The sequence below is a fragment of the Ailuropoda melanoleuca genome, chromosome 17 (assembly GCF_002007445.2).
Source record: "Ailuropoda melanoleuca isolate Jingjing chromosome 17, ASM200744v2, whole genome shotgun sequence".
Classification (NCBI taxonomy): domain Eukaryota; kingdom Metazoa; phylum Chordata; class Mammalia; order Carnivora; family Ursidae; genus Ailuropoda; species Ailuropoda melanoleuca.
The window spans coordinates 27,479,248-27,499,839 of record NC_048234.1 but is presented as its reverse complement, the minus strand read 5'-3'; the positions used below and the strand labels follow the sequence as shown (position 1 = coordinate 27,499,839).

General features: G+C 44.9%; 1 protein-coding gene across 1 annotated transcript in view; it reads right to left on the bottom strand.

The window, feature by feature from the left end:
* Nucleotides 1–20,592, bottom strand: part of TMC1 (transmembrane channel like 1) — a 355,988-nt gene that overhangs the window by 159,139 nt on the left and 176,257 nt on the right. Inside the window, exon 4 of the mRNA XM_034647338.1 lies at nucleotides 4,067–4,132. The gene's annotated coding sequence lies outside the window, so the exon portion shown is untranslated. The remainder of the gene's footprint in view (nucleotides 1–4,066; nucleotides 4,133–20,592) is intronic.

The following is a 20,592-nucleotide window of genomic DNA, read 5'->3' as shown; positions in this document are numbered from 1 at the left end:
TTAAAAAAAAAAAAAAAAAAAGAATAGGTCACACCACACAACTCTGCTCCAGGAGATCTATTACTAAAGTGTCTATTTTGTAAAGCCTAAAATACAATGGAAAAGCTCATTTAAAAGAGGGAGAGCCTACAGTGTTGGTCATCAAGAGATCGTACGTTGGAACACAGCCTACTGTCATTAGTCTTAACTGTTTCCGTAAATGATATTATACGACTGTAAGATTGGAGCATAGGCTTGTGCTGAGTCAGTGACAGAGCCAGGTGCTGGGGTGTAAAACAGGGTTTCTAAGTCTGTATGTCCTGTTGCTTGAATAGAGTCAGAAAGGTGTAGACACAGTTAAAGGTAAAATCGCTATTTAGAACTAAGTGTACCAAACTGTAGATTTTTGCCACTTCCTCCTGCACACTGCCATTCAGATTTCCTTAAAGTGCACATTTAATCTGTCATGGTACAGTTTAAAAGACTTAAATGGCTCCCTTAAACCTGGCGCATGATAGCCTTTGTAATCTGGCCTCTGCCGACCTGAGGCATGAACTGCAATCCTGTAGTTAACGCCTCCTCTGTGGAGCCTTCCTTGGCAGCCCACCCTCCAACAGTAGGAAGTCAGCCCCTCCTAACTCTGAGCTTCCCAAGCATGGTGTGCAAACCTCTGGAGTCATTTCTACATCACGTTAATAATTGTTTGAATGTCTGGATCTCCACAAGACTTTTACTTCACTTTTACCGACAGCGAGAAGCACATTTTCATTTTTGTTTTTCCAGCAGTTGGCATAAAGCCCAGCACCAAAGAGACACTTAGTAGATTAAGACTTCCCATGGGTCTAAAATGCGAGATCTGTGCATGAGCCAGAGATCAGCCCAGGAAAACCCAGCAATCAACCGAAACTTCTCTCCCCCATGCAGAAGGACCCAATCTTTGAATTTCCAGAAAAAGCTCTGCCACTTCCAAGATTCCAGTGTTATGCTTATCTGGCAGATGTGATCTCCAAGACAGAACATCCTATTTGTCACCACTGTCTTTTGACAGACACCAAAACGCATTTCATTAAGATAGTCTGACCCCAAGGCCACCCAGGTGGCTCATCTGTTAAGCGTCCTACTCTCGGTTTCGGCTCAGGTCAGGATCTCAGGGTCATGGAGCCTGCTTAAGATTGGGGTGGCCTATTCCTCTACCCTTCAAAAGTGCCTGCATCCTGGGGTTGCCAAGAGGATTAAAAGGGCTAATACAAGTAAGGAATTCACAGAGCGCAGTTAGAATGTGGAAAATACCCAATAAAAGTTAGCTGTTACTATTTCCGAGCAATGTTTTTCAACGTGTAGTCCTTGGACTTCTCTCTCTGTCTGCCCCTTCCCCACTTCNCGTGTAGTCCTTGGACTTCTCTCTCTGTCTGCCCCTTCCCCACTTCCAAAAATAAAAAATATATATATTCTGACCCCAAAGTTACTAAATTAATTAGTTGATATTAGATTGAAACTCCAATTTTTATCCCAGGCTCTAAGTAATGAGCTTTATAGCTTCAAGATTTAAGCTGTGTGCAAAATCAGCAGGGTGTAGCAGTTTAAAACAGCTGACCCTACATCTGTTGGCCAATGGACTGATCCTCCTGGCTCCAGAATTGTGGTAATTATTTTCTTTTCCCCAACCCCCCACTCTCCATCTGACTTCCCTCACAGCCCTGCTACTGTTTCACAAGTTCTCAGATGGGCATTTTAGAAGACTTTCCCTTCTCAGCTTGGCTTTGCTCTGTACCCCTGGTATTTTATTCTTGCTAAATCATTCAGCCTGAAGCATTTGGCCCGGTGTGGCTGGAACACTCAGTACCTTCCCTGGACCACTCCATGCTTGGGAGTCACAACACCTTGAATTAATTGCGAATTGTTTGAGAGTGTCCTATTTGTTTGGTGGCTCACGATCATTTTGTGTCTACAGCCATGTCCCTTAGGTCAAAAGACACATTTCCAGTGTTTAAGTGAATGGGAATAATGGATAGATCTGTATGGAATGACAATAACACCCCTCCCCCTTCCCTACCCCCATCAAATACCCAGCTCCTCACTGGAGGCCTTGAATACAATACACACATTGGAAATAACCAATAAATGGTAGTTATTATTGCTTTGGATTTGGGAGGCTTTATTAATTTCGTGGGGCTACCATAATAAGTATAAAAAAATTGGCTTAAAATAACAAATATTTGGGGCGCCTGGGGGGCTCAGCTGGTTAAGTGTCTGCCTTCGGCTCAGGTCATGATCTCTGGGATCGAGCCAAGCCTTGGGCTCCCTGCTCAGTGGGGAATCTGCTTCTCCCTCTCCCTCTGTTCTTCCCAACCCTCTCACCCACCCCCGCCCCCACTAGTGCTCACATGAGCACTCTCTCTCTCTTTCTCCTTCTCTGTCTCTCTCAAACGAATAAATAAAATCTTGAAAAAATAATAACATATCACCTCACAGTGCTAGAGGCTAAAGTCCAGTATTAAGGTGCTGTCAGGATCATTCTTTTGAGTAAGGGATGGGGGGCTCGGTAGTGAGAGATAGATAGGGGGCTCTGTGATCAGGCTCACAGAAATCCCAAAAATGTGGAAGCGTACGGAAACAGAGATAAGGGGATAAATCAGACCACCTTACCTTAGGTGTGTGGGGTGGGTCGTGTGGGATGGGTGTCTTTATGATAGTCACCTGTGACCAACAAAGAATAACCAGACCCTAAAAAGGAAGTAAGCCATTGAAGGCGGTATCAATAGAGATGTTAAAAAGTTTTAAGTTCCCTGGTTAGCTTTCTATAAAAGACCAACCCTAAAGGTCATTGTTGGCAACCCTGTCAGGACCCCTCTCACTCTTGAGAGCTTTCTCTGTATCTTCACTTAATAAACTTCTATCGCTTTACTCACTCTACTTTGTCTGCGGGATTCATTCTTTGACTCCATGAGACAAGAACCTAGCTCCCGCTTCACTTTCTCTGATGGCTCTAGGGAACGATGTTTCCTTGTTTCTTCTAGCTCCTGGTGGTTGCTGACAATCCTTGGTTCCTTCCTTGGCTTCTAGATGAACCGTTCCAGTCACATGACTGCCTTCCACGATGTCATCATATAACCCTCCCTCTGTACATGTCTGTCACTGTGTCCAAATGTCCCCTTTTTTTGAGGACTCCAGTCATATTGGATTAGGACCAATGACCTTATTTTAACTTTATTCCCTCTCAAAGACTGTATTTCCAAATAAGGTCACATTCTGAGGGTTAGAACTTCAACACAACTTTTGGGGGGGCACAATTCAATTGAGAGCAGAAGAGAAGGGTAGCAGAACACGTAAACACAAAATACAACTACAAGAGTTGTGGACGTGCCACTCCACACTACGCCACTTTGATGGACTGATTATTTTGAGCTGTAGGCACTTGAAACACAGCAAATGCAGGAAGAGGCTTTCTCTGAACTCCCCTCATCTGCCTAAACACAGATCCTCCAAAAGGAAATCAATTGTCATAAATCCCCTTCCTGAGAGGTTTATTAACCAGGGAAGAAAGACTCTTGTCACAGGAGAGGAGACTAGAAGTTGACACCACATCCAGACAAGCTTTGTCACAAACTGCCACACCTCCCACCTGTCCTTCCTAAGGGCCCATTCATCTTTCCTAAAATCATTTACCCTCTCTAAAGAGGCCTTATCCTGTCTCTCTTTCCCCTACTAAGATGCTATTTCAGTTTGAATTCTAAGCCACCTTGGGGAGTTACTCATTATTACAGTGTCTCTCCCATGTATACATGAGGTATATGTATTAATAAACTTCTGTTGGCTTTCCTCTTGCTAATCTTTTATTACAGAGTCTTAGCTAGAACTCACAGGATAGGGGGGAAATTATTTTTTTTCTCCTCTACAAAGGCACAGTAACCCTGCCCATTGTGGTAAAAATACGGAACGGTATTTTGTTTTTCTAATAATTGACACAATTTTGTTTCATTGGCCCCCCTTTTCTTGCTGGGGAGTGGGATTCCCTAACTATATTTCATTCTAGTATTAAAATTGTTCAATCCCCTTTGGTTATTAAACCAGTGTGACACATTACCACCTCAGGCTCTGTGTGTCCCCCACGCGCCTCCACTTAGGTTCTGGAGAAGTTGGTAAACCAGCTCTCCTGGAAAGAGAAAATCAAAAGGCCCCAGTTTGTAGCATTTGCTGGTGCGCACTGCACAGAGTGCTATCTTGAATACTCCCACTATGGCTGACTCAAGCTACCCATGAACAATTGGCAAAATTCCCAAACATTTAAACTTCATCTCATGAGCAGATATGAATATTTTCCAGTATTCACTGAAGCGTGGTCTCTTTTCTCACGACTGCTTTCTCCCTTTCTCCTCTCCCTATTCTTCAACCTGTGCCCATCCACCCCCCCTCCCAAACTTCAGACAATGGAGGACGGAGGGAGCAACATGGACATTTGAGAAGCTGCAAGCTGCTGAGAGCAATCTGACACCCCTTTCTGGGAAGTGTTGCTTCTCCACCACCGGCATGGCTGGGCCATCAGTCCCCTTGCGTGGCAGGCGTCCACACAGGTGGGCCATCAGTCCCCTTGCATGGCAGGCATCCACACAGGTGGGCCATCAGTCGCCTTGCATGGCAGGTGTCCACACAGGTGGGCCATCAGTCACCTTGCGTGGCAGGTGGATGTGCCTGTGCTGGATCATCGGAGAATCCTGAGCGGCCTTTGACTGCACTGTCTCTGATTGGAAAATCCAGCTTTAAGTTGGCTCCTTTATACCCATCCCCCCAGATCTTTCCTTTGGAAGTTCAATTTACAGACTTTCTTTCTTTCTTTAGATTTGTTTATTTATTTTAGAGAGAGAGAAAGAGAGGGAGAAAGAGCATGAGTGGGGGAGGGGCAGAGGAAGAGGGAGACAAGCAGACTCTCCACTGAGCAGGGCTCAACCCCAAGACCCTGAGATCACAACCTGAGCCAAACACTCAGCCAACTGAACCATTCAGGCACCCCTAATCTACAAACTTCCCAAAACTGAGATCCATGTACCCACCAGTCAGCTTTTTTGGGAGATAACCGCGAGAAAACTTTCACCCCATCTACTTTCTTTGGCATTCACTTAATGGAGGAAAATCCCATTATCTTTGCAAATAAAATGGTGGGAAACACAGGTGTCCTCTGCTATTCCTTCTCCTACTTAGGCCATGCCTTTCCTGCCCCTTTCTCCTTGCCCAAATAGTGTCCCTCACTCTGCTGGTCCATTAGTAAGCAACTTTATACAGGAGATCATTGTCAGCACCTAAGCAAGCAGAGGGGAGGAAACATAGGGCTCTGGAATGCCCAAGTGTACAGGACAAAGAGAGGAACAAGTCCAAGTCCTTCCCCCCATGCAAAGAAAGTAGGGAGGAATAGTTTCCACACTATGAATTCTGCTCTCCCTCAAAAGACCTCATCTTCCTCTCTCCCAGAACCCCTTCAATATGGTTCATTGATGAAGACTGTGAAACCAGTTTGGCCTTCTGAACAATAGGAAAGCCAGGATTCATCTCATGGCCTAAAACCAGGCCGTTGGCCTTGGAGAGTTCAGTGAGTCTATTATCAGAGCTCTGTGTCCACCATATTTGCTACACTTCTCAGCAACCTTTGGGAGGCAGACGAAGATCTTAGTAATAATAGATAATGGAGAACAATCACCACCTCACAATGCTCCATTACATTATTCTTCTAGTATCGGAGGAAAAAAAAAAAGAAACAAACAAACAAACTTGTTTTTCATCAAAACTGACTACAGTCGAATCTATCTTCCAAGTTGGAAGAACAAAGAGAGGAAATAACTTATGTCACTGGGAAAATAAATCTCTCTGTGGCCCCCTTTCAATTGCAGAAATTGGTGGATGAGGAGACAGAGACAGGGACCAATGCTAGATGGTTTCTCAGAGCAAGACCACACTCACCCGTCTTTGGAAAAGAGGATGATCCCCAGAGCAGAGACCGAAGATAGGAGTTGACTTGCATTTCCAAGGAGGAGATGTCGACGTCAAAGAGCACACAGAAAGATAATAAGAAAGCAACGCGGCCGGGCCTGAGGATTATTTTGTTTTGTTTTGTTTCCATTTTTCATTTAAGATGTTTGCTCTGCTGGGATACAAAGCCCATCTGTGCTCTCCAACCCGCAGTCAAGACTGTTACCCATAAATGCCCCATGCGGGTGGTTTCTTTTTTTCATGTCATTCCAAGAAAGGGGGATGAGCATGGCATGTGGTTCAGCATGGAGTAGAGAAAAGGGGCCTTGCATGAGAAATGAGAGGCTGGGAGCACGGAGTGGGTTCTCACCATAGCATGAAGGAAGAGCCAGCCCTGCACTGACATTCATCCCAGGAAAAGCGTAGAAATCCCAGAGGATTCAGAAAACAGAGGGTCTGCACTGACATCCCGGTTTCACTATTCATACTGTTGTGATCATCATTAATCCCCATTAAGGGAGCCAAACAGAACCCACCCAACACAGATCCCAATCACACCAAAGGCACAGTGGCCTCTCTCTGCCCCTAATAAGTGCTAACTTAGATTTATCCGCAGGTCCTCATGGGGAGAAGCTTGGAAAAGGTGGCCATTTATGCAGTGGCTGTGCAAGGCGACTCCCAGTCTTCAATCTTAATCTGCTGGAGGGTGAACAGCAGATGCCTTCACGGTGGCCCTCCCTTTCCAGAAACTGACATGTGCCACAGACCACGGGGACTCCACAGAGTTGAGCCCATCCGAGCCAATGTGCACTATTGTGAGGCAGGCGGGGCCCATGCCCCGCTGACCCGCTTGGCAAGGACACTTTGCCTGCCCCACGTGAAGGGCACTGTGTCGTCCTTTCTTCTCTGTGCAGGGAGAAAACTCGGTGGCCAGGACACTGGCCCATTACAGAACCTTTCTCCAAAGAGGCAGCGCACGAGAGTCTTTCCTTATAAACTTGTCTGATCAGGAATCCCGCATCTTGTCATCTGAGAAGGCTCCCACATGGCAGTTTTGTGAGTCTTGTCGCCAAGGCTCTGTAACAGGAGCAGCTAAGCCGACTGTGTGGCAGTTTGTGAAATTCGAGACCACAAATATTTACCAGGGTTGCTGGTGGCCGGTGCGTCTTCCACACTCTCAAATGAAGCAGGAACGTGATCTTTTCAAGCTGTGTGCTTACCAGCCACAGGACACTCAGCTGTCTCACACACTGCTCTCCAGAGACTCTGTGGTTTTTCCTTTGTTCTTTTTCCCCCTAATATTTCGACTGTCATTTCTCCCTAGTTAGTAATGTATTTTCTTCAAGGTGGAAGGAAAGCCCTTTACATTTGAATTCCACAAAGGAGACCTACTGGCATCCAACTCTTAGCTACTTTAAGCTTCCCCAAAACATCTTTGTTACATGTGTATTATCCTGAGTTTCCCTGAGGAGACAGTGTAAACAATTCCTTATTGGGTGGGCTTCCGTATAGATTTCCCACTACATGCTTCTGACTAACTTTCTTCCTAGAAGAGTCCCTGCTGCTTGTCAGAAGTTGTGATACTCGGTACTTTCAATACAGTAGTCATTTCTTATTAGGGCTGGTCACTGTGTGAACTTGGATTAGTAACCCGGTTTCCGTGGCTCAGTTTTCTCTTTCTCAAAATTAGATTGTTACATGATCTGCTTCTGCTAGGGAGCTAGCTCCACCGTGAATCACCACAGCATACAAACAAGGACAATTGAGCACGCCACACCTCCAGCACCGATCCTCAGGGTAACTGGCACATCATGACGACAAAGCGATCGGAAAATGAAGGGAAAGGAACGGAATGAGAACGAGAGAAGGAAGGAAAGGTAATAGGATTAGTTAGACATGAGGGAAGCACTGGGCTCCCATTGCATTTGTCATTCCCCTTTTCCCCTGGCGAGGAAATCTCCAAAAATAGGCACCCCCAATTTGGGGGGGAGATACTCTGATAGGCTGAGGTTACATGAACAGTCTTTATATTTATTAGTAATAGGTTTCTTTTGCCCACCTTTTTAACCTTTATATCTCATATGGAAAAGCTACTCAGTAGCAACCCTGATAAATATTTATAGAGCAAATATTTAAAGCTAATGTGGAAACCATTCGATAAAAGGCTGATAAGGAAATGGAGATGAGGTGATGAATACTTGAATTCAAGAATCAGTATCATTAAAGTGGAACGGCCAGATATGATGTAGCTCGTGGAGTGATGCAAGGAGACAGACACAACATCATATTCTTGCAAAAATCTGGACCTGGACTGGATTAAGCCTTTAGAGCTTACTTCCGGTTGATAAAGCAAATGGCAGCTGGAGGAACAAGTGAAACACCAGCTCCAGGAAACAGACAAATCCAGGATGTATTACATTCTACAGCTCAACTCACTATATCTTTAACAAGTCAATGACAAGGAGAAAAAAAGAGAGAAACACAGAGAAAGAGAGAGAAAGAGAGAGATCGGAGATTACTACTTTGGATCTTGATTGAATCCCAATTCGAACAAATAAATTATACGAAGACAACTGGACAGAGTGGAAAGTGTACTGTGTGTTAAATGACTCCAAGGACTTGTCGTTTAGTCATGGATAATAGTAGTACCTACAGATACATAAGAAAATCTCCACGTTTTTAGAGATGCATATCAAAGTAGAATGATGTGATATTTGAGATTTGCTTAAAATACTTAACACACACACGTCAAGGGAAGCGGAATCAAATGATGATTTTGTGTGGCAAAATTTTTATTATCATGGGTTCTTGGTGATAGATATAAGGATGGTATGTGCATCGGGGTACATTTTGTTGTTTTCCATGCTTTAGGTTTGAAACAGTTACCATTCTCTTGAAAAGTAAATACCTTGAAGGACGTTCTAACCAGGAAGGGGCATAGGGAGCTTTTTGAGGGGCTAAAAAATGCTCTCTATCTTATGTGGGTGGTAGTTACATCGATGTACACATTGGCAAAACGCATCAAACTCTACACTTAAGATTTGACCTTTTTTTTTGCATTGTTATATTGCATTAAAATAAACTAGCCTCCATCTTTAGCAGGCAAAATTAAATTAATAATGAATACCTACATGAATAATTAAATGCAACACACATCTGCTCCACTGCTCCTATGAGATGCCTACACTTCAGAGATTCCTGAGAATTCCAGCATCCATTGCAAAAAAGCAATGATACTCAGTCACTGGGGACACTACTTCTATGTTTTAGAGACTAGAAAAACTATTACCCAGTTTCTGGGATGATGGGACTTGAAAAAGAGGCAATTACAAGCATTGGCCTTGAGTCTCAGAACCCTTAAAAGAAGAAATGGAAGGAAAATGGATGTGCTTTTAGGCAAAGGGATAGAGAGAGGCCTAGAGGAGGGCTTAAAGGGAGAGCAACCTTAACACCAAGTCAACACAGCCTGGGTGGCTCAGTCAGTTGAGGGTCTGACTCTTATTTTGGCTCAGGTCATGATCTCAGGGTCCTGGGATTGAGCCCTGTGTCGGGCTCTGTGCTCAACAGGGACTCTGCTCATCTCTGTCTCCCTCTGCCCCTCCCCTGCTTATGCTCTCTCTCTCTTTCAAATAAATAAATAAATCTTTAAAAAAGAAGATAAAGCCAACATTGTAGAGGGTGACATGGAAAAAAATAGGGTTTTTGACCACACTGGACCACTGGATCAACCCTCACTTGACGGCCATTCTAATGCTGGACTTTTCTAGTTTATAAGAAATAAATTCCCGATTGAAGATGGCGGAGGAGTAGGGGACACCTTTTTCAGCCGGTCCCCTGAGTTGAGCTGGATAGGTACCAGACCAGCAGGAATATCCACGGAATCAGCCTGAGACGCAGGAAGATACATCTGGATCTCTACAAATGAACATCTCCAGCGCTGAGTATCGAGGTACGAAGCGGGGAGCCGTGAAACCGCGCACAGATATCGGAAGCTAAACAGAAGGGGGAGGGAGCCGCCGTGTCAGGGCGCCGGGAAGCGGTAGCCACCTGCAAGGGGGAGCGGACAGACCGCGGACCCGCACGCTTGAGACAGCAGGCTGAGAAGGGAGCTCCGGGAGCGCACGCGGGACGGCTGGCGGTTGGCGGGCCACCTGCACGGGGGAGCAGGCGGACTCGCGGACGGCACCCGCGAGACAACAGACTTAGAACGCGAGCTCCAGGAGCGCGCGCGCAGGGCGGCTGGCGGGCCACCTGCACCGGGGAGCGGGCGGACCGCGGACCCGCACTCTGGAAACGGCAGACTGAGTCCGTGAGCCGGGAGCGTGCACCACCAAGCATCTCACGGAGCTCCGGAGCTCCGGTGTGCTCACTGGATCGAGGCTGAGACCGGGAGCTCCGGGAGCGTCCGCGGGGCGGCTGGCGGCTGGAGGGCCACCTGCACGGGGGAGCAGGCGGACTCGCGGTCAGCACCCGTGAGACACCAGACTGAGACGGGGAGCTCCGGGAGCCCGCGCGGGGCGGCTGGCGGCGGGCGGGGTTGGAAACACAAAGGACAGAGACGTGCCGGCCCTGGAAGTGAGGGCTGGGACGCCGGGTGTGGGGCGCACAGCCCGGGATGCTGCAGGGTTGAGCAGCACCAACAGAAACAGAGTTAAAGTGGCCAGAACATCAGTGGAGAACGATCCGCGATCCCTCTGTTCTGAGACAGAGGCTGAATTTCAGCCGCTGCTGCTCTCTCAGAAGAGGCATAGCAAACCGCCAGGGAAAGCCGCCAGAGAACAAAAGCCCGGAAATACCGGCTCACAGGGTGCCCATCCCCATCCCCCCTCGCAAGGGACACAGAGACTCTACCCAAACAGGGTTTTCTGAGTACCGGCAGGCAGGCCCCTCCCCCAGAAGGCAGGCTGAAAAATCAAGAAGCCCACAACCCGGAGCGCCTGAGTGGCGCAGTCACCAAGCACCTGTCTTCGGATTAGGGTGTGTTTACAACGTTCCGGAAAGGAGTCCCTCATCGGGCTTCTCCACCGGGAACCTGCTTCTTCCTCTCCCACTCCTCTGCTTGGGTTCCCTTTCTTGCTGACTGTCTCTCTCTCTCTCAAATAAATAAATAAACTCTTTAAGGAAGAAGCCCACATCCCTAAGATCTCTATAAAACAAGGGCGCACGGCCTGGGTCCCAGTCAACACTTGGGCTCTGGACAACCCTGCAATCTCTCTTCATCAGAATGACGAGAAGGAGAAGTCCCCCCCAGCAAAGAAAAGATAATGAGTCTGTGGCCTCTGCCACAGAATTGGCCTCGGCCACAGAATTAATACATATGGATGTATCCCAATTATCAGAAATGGAATTCAGAGCAACAATGGTCAAGATGATGAGTAAACTTGAAAAAAGCATCAGAGAAAGCGTTGCTGAGAATATAGAATCCCTAAGGGCAGAAATGAGAGCGAATCTGACAGAAATTAAAAATTCTATGGGCCAAATACAGTCAAAACTAGAGGCTCTGACGGCCAGGGTCACCGAGGCAGAGGAACGCGTTAGCGAATTGGAGGATGGGTTAGTAGAAGAAAAAACGAAAATAGAAGCTGGTCTTAAAAAAATCCACGCCCACGAATGTAGATTACGGGAGATTACTGACTCTATGAAACGATCCAATGTCAGAATCATCGGCATCCCTGAAGGGGTGGAGAAAAACAGAGGTCTAGAAGAGATATTTGAACAAATTGTAGCTGAAAACTTCCCTAATCTAGCAAGGGAAACAAGCATTCGTGTCCAAGAGGCAGAGAGGACCCCATCCAAGCTCAACCAGGACAAACCTACGCCACGGCATGTCATAGTGCAATTCGCAAATATTAGATCCAAGGATACAGTATTGAAAGCGGCCAGGGCAAAGAAATTTCTCACGTACCAAGGCAAAGGTATCAGGATTACGTCAGACCTGTCTACAGAGACCTGGAATGAGAGAAAGGCTTGGGGGGGCATTTTTAAAGCTCTTTCAGAGAAAAACATGCAGCCAAGGATCCTTTATCCAGCAAAGCTGTCATTCAGAATTGATGGAGAAATAAAGACGTTCCAAAATCGCCAATCATTAACCAATTTCGTAACCACGAAACCAGCCCTACAGGAGATATTAAGGGGGGCTCTATAAAGGTAAAAAGGCCCCAAGAGTGATACAGAGCAGCAAGTCACAACCGATACAAAGACTTTAAAGAGAAATGGCATCATTAAAATCATATCTGTCAATAATCTCTATCAATCTAAATGGCTTAAACTCTCCCATAAAACGCCACAGGGTTGCAGATTGGATAAAAAGACATGACCCATCCATTTGCTGTCTACAAGAGACTCATTTTGAACCCAAAGATGCATTCAGACTTAGAGTAAGGGGATGGAGTACCATCTTCCACGCAAATGGACCTCAAAAGAAAGCTGGAGTAGCAATTCTCATATCAGATAGACTGGATTTTAAACTAGAGGCCATAGAGAGAGATACAGAAGGGCACTATATTATTCTTAAAGGAAGTATTCAACAAGTGGATATGACAATTATTAATATATATGCCCCCAACAGGGGAGCAGCAAGATACACAAGCCAACTCTTAACCAAAATAAAGAGACATATAGATAAGAACACAGTAATAGTAGGGGACCTCAACACCCCACTATCAGAAATAGACAGAACACCCTGGCAAAAACTAAGCAAAGAATCAAAGGCTTTGAATGCCATACTCGACGAGTTGGACCTCATAGATATATATAGAACACTACACCCCAGAACCAAAGAATACTCATTCTATTCAAATGCCCATGGAACATTCTCAAGAATAGATCATGCTCTGGGACACAAAACAGGTCTCAGCCAATACCAAAAGATTGAAATTATCCCCTGCATATTCTCAGACCACAACGCTCTGAAATTGGAACTCAACCACAAGGAAAAACCTGGAAGAAACTCAAACACTTGGAGGCTAAGAACCATCCTGCTCAAGAATGACTCGATAAACCAGGAAATCAAAAAACAAATTAAACAATTTATGGAGACCAACGAGAATGAATACACAACGGTCCAAAACCTATGGGATACTGCAAAGGCAGTCCTAAGGGGGAAATACATAGCCATCCAAGCCTCACTCAAAAGAATAGAAAAATCTAAAATGCAGTTTCTATATTCTCACCTCAAGAAACTGGAACAGCAACAGAGGGACAGGCCTAACCCACTGACAAGGAAGGAGTTGACCAAGATTAGAGCAGAAATCAATGAATTAGAGACCAGAACCACAGTAGAGCAGATCAACAGGACTAGAAGCTGGTTCTTTGAGAGAATCCATAAAATTGATAGACCACTGGCAAAACTTGTCCAAAAACAAAGAGAAAGGACTGAGATTATTAAAATTATGACTGAAAAGGGAGAGGTCACGACCAGCACCATTGAAATTGCAAGGATTATTAGAAACTTTTATCAACAGCTATATGCCAAAAAACTAAACAATCTGGAAGAGATGGAGGCCTTCCTGGAAACCTATAAACTACCAAGACTGAAACAGGAAGAAATAGATTTCTTAAATAGGCCAATTAACTATGAAGAAATTGAGTCAGTGATAAACAACCTTCCAAATAATAAAACTCCAGGCCCAGACGGTTTTCCTGGGGAATTCTACCAAACATTCAAAGAAGAAATAATACCTATTCTCCTAAAGCTATTTCAAAAAATAGAAACAGAAGGAAAGCTACCAAACTCATTCTATGAGGCTAATATTACCTTGATCCCCAAACCAGGCAAAGACCCCCTCAAAAAGGAGAATTACAGACCGATTTCTCTAATGAATATGGATGCCAAAATCCTCAACAAGATCCTTGCTAATAGAATCCAACAGTACATTAAAAGGATTATCCATCATGACCAAGTGGGATTCATACCTGGGATGCAAGCATGGTTCAACACTCGCAAATCAATCAATGTGATACATCATATCAACAAGAAAAGACTCAAGAACCATATGATCCTCTCAATTGATGCAGAAAAAGCATTTGACAAAATACAGCATCCTTTCCTGATTAAAACCCTTCAGAGTGTAGGAATAGAGGGTACATTTCTCAATCTCATAAAAGCCATCTATGAAAAGCCTACTGCAAGCATTATTCTCAATGGGGAAAAGCTGGAAGCCTTTCCCTTAAGATCAGGAACACGACAAGGATGCCCACTCTCGCCACTATTATTCAACATAGTACTAGAAGTCCTTGCAACAGCAATCAGAAGACAAAAAGGGATCAAAGGTATCCAAATCGGCAAAGAAGAAGTCAAACTGTCTCTCTTTGCAGATGACATGATACTCTATATGGAAAACCCAAAGGAATCCACTCCCAAACTATTAGAAGTTATAGAACAATTCAGTAAGGTGGCAGGATACAAAATCAATGCCCAGAAATCAGTTGCATTTCTATACACGAATAACGAGACTGAAGAAAGAGAAATTAGGGAATCCATCCCATTTACAATAACACCAAAAACCATGCGTTACCTTGGAATTAACTTAACCAGAGACGTAAAGGACCTATATGCTAGAAACTATAGATCACTTTTGAAAGATATTGAGGAAGACATAAAAAGATGGAAAAATATTCCATGCTCATGGATTGGAAGAATTAACATAGTTAAAATGTCCATACTACCCAGAGCAATCTACACTTTCAATGCTATCCCGATCAAAATACCGAGGACATTTTTCAAAGAACTGGAACAAATAGTCCTTAAATTTGTATGGAACCAGAAAAGGCCCCGAATCTCCAAGGAACTGTTGAAAAGGAAAAACAAAGCTGGGGGCATCACAATGCCGGATTTCGAGCTGTACTACAAAGCTGTGATCACAAAGACAGCATGGTACTGGCACAAAAACAGACACATCGACCAATGGAACAGAATAGAGAACCCAGAAATGGACCCTCGGCTCTTTGGGCAACTAATCTTTGATAAAGCAGGAAAAAACATCCGGTGGAAAAAAGACAGTCTCTTCAATAAATGGTGCTGGGAAAATTGGACAGCTACATGCAAAAGAATGAAACTTGACCACTCTCTCACACCATACACAAAAATAAACTCCAAATGGATGAAAGACCTCAATGTGAGACAGGAATCCATCAAAATTCTAGAGGAGAACATAGGCAACAACTTCTATGACATCGGCCAGAGCAACCTTTTTCACGACACATCTCCAAAGGCAAGAGAAATAAAAGATAAAATGAACTTATGGGACTTTATCAGGATAAAGAGCTTCTGCACAGCCAAGGAAACAGTCAAAAAAACTAAGAGACAGCCCACGGAATGGGAGAATATATTTGCAAAGGACACCACAGATAAAGGACTGGTATCCAAGATCTACAAAGAACTTCTCAAACTCAATACACGAGAAACAAATAAACAAATCATAAAATGGGCAGAAGATATGAACAGACACTTTTCCAATGAAGACATACAAATGGCTAACAGACACATGAAAAAATGTTCAAAATCATTAGCCATCAGGGAAATTCAAATCAAAACCACACTGAGATACCACCTTACGCCAGTTAGAATGGCAAAGATAGACAAGGCAAGAAACAACAATTGTTGGAGAGGATGTGGAGAAAGGGGATCCCTCCTACATTGTTGGTGGGAATGCAAGTTGGTACAGCCACTCTGGAAAACAGTGTGGAGGTCCCTTAAAAAGTTAAAAATTGAACTACCCTATGACCCAGCCATTGCACTACTGGGTGTTTACCCCAAAGATACAGACGTAGTAAAGAGAAGGGCCATATGCACCCCAATGTTCATAGCTGCATTGTCCACAATAGCCAAATCATGGAAGGAGCCGAGATGCCCTTCAACAGATGACTGGATTAAGAAGCTGTGGTCCATATATACAATGGAATATTACTCAGCTATCAGAAAGAACGAATTCTCAACATTTGCTGCAACATGGACGGCACTGGAGGAGATAATGCTAAGTGAAATAAGTCAAGCAGAGAAAGACAATTATCATATGATTTCTCTCATCTATGGAACATAAGAACTAGGAGGATCGGTAGGGGAAGAAAGGGATAAAGAAAAGGGGGGTAATCAGAGGGGGGAATGAAACATGAGAGACTATGGACTGTGAGAGGCAAACTGAGGACTTCAGAGGGGAGGGGGTGGGGGAAGGGGATAGCCTGGTGATGGGTAGTAGGGAGGGCACGTATTGCATGGTGCACTGGGTGTTATACGCAACTAATGAAGCATCAAACTTTACATCGGAATCTGGGGATGTACTGTATGGTGATTAACACAATATAATAAAATAAAATTAAAAAAAAATAAATGAATTTATTGGATGGAAAAAAAAAAAAGAAAAGAAATAAATTCCCTTATGAGCTAAGCCTGTTCAAATCAAATCGCCTTTCACTGATACAGTGATTCTGTTCTGTACTATGTGAGCCCCAACAATGGTCATATCTGAGTGGAAGAAGAGAGGGCACCAGACTCTTAAGCAAACAATATGGCAGTCGGGGCAGGGGTCTATGAAGTAGCCAGATACAAAAGCTCTAAGAGGGACATCATATCCAGGAAGTGACTGGCCAGGATCAAACTATTTGGTTTCATGTCCTTCACTAAGTCTAATGGTAGTGGCAAGAATAGTTGCAGTAGGGGCACCTGGGTGGCTCAGTTGGTTAAGCACCCGGTTCTTGATCTCAGCTCAGGTCTTGAGCTCAGGGTCCTGGGATCAAGTTCAGGGTCAGCCTCCATGCTCAGTGGGGAGTCAGCTTGAGATTCTCTATCTCTCTCCCCCGTCTACTTCCTCATTATAAGAGAAATTAGAAAGAAAGAAAAATCATGAGCACAGTCTCAGACCCCCACATGTCACGTTGCACAGCCCGAGTTACTGCCATAATCAGTTAGTGACACCTTGCCCCTTACAGAGGAAGGGCCCCAAAGGTGGAACAAGGAAGGGAGAGAGTAACTGATACCCAAGCCTGACACTGCAGGGCTTACAAGACAGATGGCTAGAGATGAGCAATATCCTCACTGACTGGCCAGTTCCAAAATGCAAATCAGTCCGAGAAGTCCAGCTATATGCCTGTTCCTGTTTTTCTCTGATTCTGGCTTTGGGTGGAGACCTCTAACTTCCTTATTTCCACGTGAGTCCTTTCAATAAACCCCTCTCAATTCCAATGCTGCTCTTCTTGAAAAGTCAACACTATTTTCAATAAATATCCAATTTTCTCCGACTAGATCTCTCAAAGAGTGAGAGTCTGTCTTCCCTCTAATGAAATTTACTCTTATTTTTTAAGTGTAAGAAATGAGTTTTTTCTCCCAGGGCAACAGTGTTTAAGCAACGCTGAGCCCCGTCTGAGATCATAGCTGTTGCATCGCTTGCTTCCACCAGATGGCGCAGTTGCCGGTTCACACAGTCCTGCAAAACTTCATCTCCTCGCTGAATAAACAGCTTCATAAAACTCACCGCTTCTCCCCCTTCCTGAGAAATCGCCAGTGCTTAAAACAGCTATCGTCTCCGTGACTGACATGCTGGACACTCATCAAGTGTCTCCGAGGTTTTTCCTAAGTATAAGATTTTGAGCCAAGCCCTCGGGTAGCAAGGGTGTTGTCTGAGAGTGTCATGGGAGAGATGACCAAACGTTTAGCAAATAATCACACACATAAACACACATAAAAGCCAACTCTGATTTATGTTACAGAAAGAAACAAAGGTACCTGGTTGTTAATACCACACAGGACCAAGCTGGGGAGGGGAAGAGGGGGGAATCCAAAGGAGGAAAAGGAGCTAAATTATGGAAGGGGAAGAGGAAGCATTCTCCCGAACAGAGCAGCAGATACGAAAGCAGGGAGGCTGGAAGGATTATGGCACTTTGGAAAGACCAAGAAAAGAGAAGCCGGAGCTTTCAAACTGTGGATAAGAGCAAAAGAAAGGAAGAGAGTTGAATGATCCTGTTGGTAAATCCTTGGCTTCAATAAGCATTTATACAATGACCCTCAAATGTATATCTCTAATCACCTTCATTTTGAGTTCCAAATACATGTCCCTACTCGACATATCCACTTAGTTGTTTCAAAGGCACACTCAGATACACATGCAGCACTGAATTCATGGTCTTTTTTGGTCTGATCACCCGTTCCCTGAATGCCAGTGAACAGGACTTGCCCATACGTTCCATTGCAAAATTCAAAAAACAGAAAAGAGTTCCCAAATCCTCCTTTACGCCTAGCTGCATAAACAATCTAACACCAAATCCTGTTAATTTTATCTGCCAAATTTGACAGCTTTTCTCCAGATCAGGGATTCTCCAAGTGTGGCCTCCAAACTAGCAACATTCCCTGATCCGGGGAAATTGTCAGAAATGCAAATTCTCAGGCCCCACGGCAGTCCTACTGAATCCAGGGGCCCAGAAATCTGCATGTTAACAAGCCCTCCGCGGGGGGATGGGAAGTCCAGAACCCTTGAAGAATCACTGCCCTAGACCCAGAGGCCCCTGCCTCTGCCGAGAATTTGTTCCATCATTTCTGATCTGGGATGCTGTGGCACTTCTCCAATTCTTCTTCCCCGCATCCACGAAAGCCTCCTTTCAGGATGAATCTCAACCCTGGCAAATACTGTAATCTACCGGGATCCGCTAGAAACGGATGACCACAGACTCTCTAGGGGCGGGGCCAGGTAATTGTTTGAAAGCTTCGCTTTGAAGGCCAAGACTAAGAACCACTACTCCACTCCCTTTCCTTCCTCCCTGCAGCCAGACAGATCTTTTCAAATGCAAATCTGGTCCTGCAATTACCTAAACCTAGCCAGGGTCCAGCCCAAGGTCCGGCCACCTAAGAGGCAGGCTAACTGGCCCCAGCCCCTTAAGCCTTGTTCACTCCCCCGCCGGGTTCTAGCACGCGCTGGCTGTCCGTCTTCAGTCCCCGGCACCTCATGCTTTCCCCTGCCTTACATTCGTACCTACGGCTTGCCCTCCTGCCAGAAGTTGCTCTGTGTTACCCCTTTGCCTGGTAACCTTCCTGGTAATCATTCTGTAATGTGAGCTCCATCTTCCCTTCCCCAGGGAAGTCGTCTTTCTTATGGAAAGAGCGGCGTGGAGGGGATACTGATTGCTTTCTTTCCAGAAGGTCCTGATCTAGGAGCTTATGGCTCCTGAATTTATTTACCTTTCATTTTATACTTATTTGTGATTATTTTATTCCTGTTTTTCTTCCTCCCTGGATTGTAAACTGCACAAGTTGGACACATGGGATGCACTAACAAATATTTACTGAATGATCGAACAACTGAATGATCTTTGAGGGGGGCACTAATGAATGTTGCCGTTAATAGAAGGGGAAACTGAGTCTACACAGGTTAAGCATCTTGCTGGGATCACACAGCAAGTAAAAGGCAGGGCTGAATCTTGAATCCAGGTCAGGGATTTTCTAAGGCCTCAACCTCCAAACTGTGCAGGGGGAGAGATTTCCAGAGCCTGATCCAGAGCCTGAGTTTTCTCGCTCAGGATTAAGCTTTGTTTGGTCCTCCTGAGAACTGGGCTCAGCTTGAAGGCCACACAGTTATTTCCTTTCCATTGAAATTGCAATCTGCTCCAAGGAAATGAAGCTTATGGCTCTCAGGGTATAAAGGGCAAATGTGTGGGAGAAGCCAGAGATCAAACTGTCAAGTACACTTGTTATAGAATTTTTCATGAGCTGAATTCAAATGCTATCAGTGGGGCAACTCCCGCTTGGATTCAAAAGAGTGAGAACAAAGGATGAGGAGAAAGGCAGCTGCCAGTGCATAATCAGAAGCCAGATGGAATTGTCCAGGCCTCCGGACCTGGAGTAGATGCAGCCAAGGGCTAGGACAGAGGTCACAAGAGAAGGCAGAGCAGCAGAAGCTAAGAAGCTCCTTCTCCCTCCGCACGAACGCGGGGGGAAACATCCGATGCCCTGTAGTTGATCAGTGGGTCCCCTCCAGTTCCACCAGCTGCCCTCCCTCTTCCTGCGCCAGGGTGAGTCGAAACCCCACGAGGTCCCTTTGTCTCTTATTTTCCTCCCAGGCCAAATTAGGAAGTTCATCTTAGATGACCTTAAAAGACGCTCTCAATTCTAAAATTCTGTGGTTGTCTGAACGATGCTGTTAGAATTGACTCGGGAAAGACAGGAACACACGTGGATATTGGTAGTACTTCTCAACATCGGAAAGATCGTGACCCTTTTATGCGACTCCTCCACCCCTACCTCATCTTATTCCTGAAGAAAGTGCTTCAGGTCAGGTCCAGCCAGCTTTGAAGTCCAAATGGAACTATGAAGTTCAAAGCAAAATGAATCCAAAGCATAGTCAATGCCACTAATACACTAACTCCCCAAACTGAGGTAAACTAAACTATTATTACAGAAACAAATACCTAGTGGAGAATTTTGGTAGCCTTATTTTTTTAATAATTTAATTTGTTTGCATGAAAATGAGTGATAGCTAATCTTAGGCAATTAAATCAGAATAAACCCAGACTGCAGTTCACATTCATGTATTGATCAAGACATTTTTTATAAGGTTGATATTGGCACTAGGAGTAAGTAGCTATGAAGCAGGACCAGCTGAAAAACTGGAATAAATTCGTCTCTGATGTGCCCGGGCTCATGCTCATTCCCCAGACTGCACCTAAGGAAAT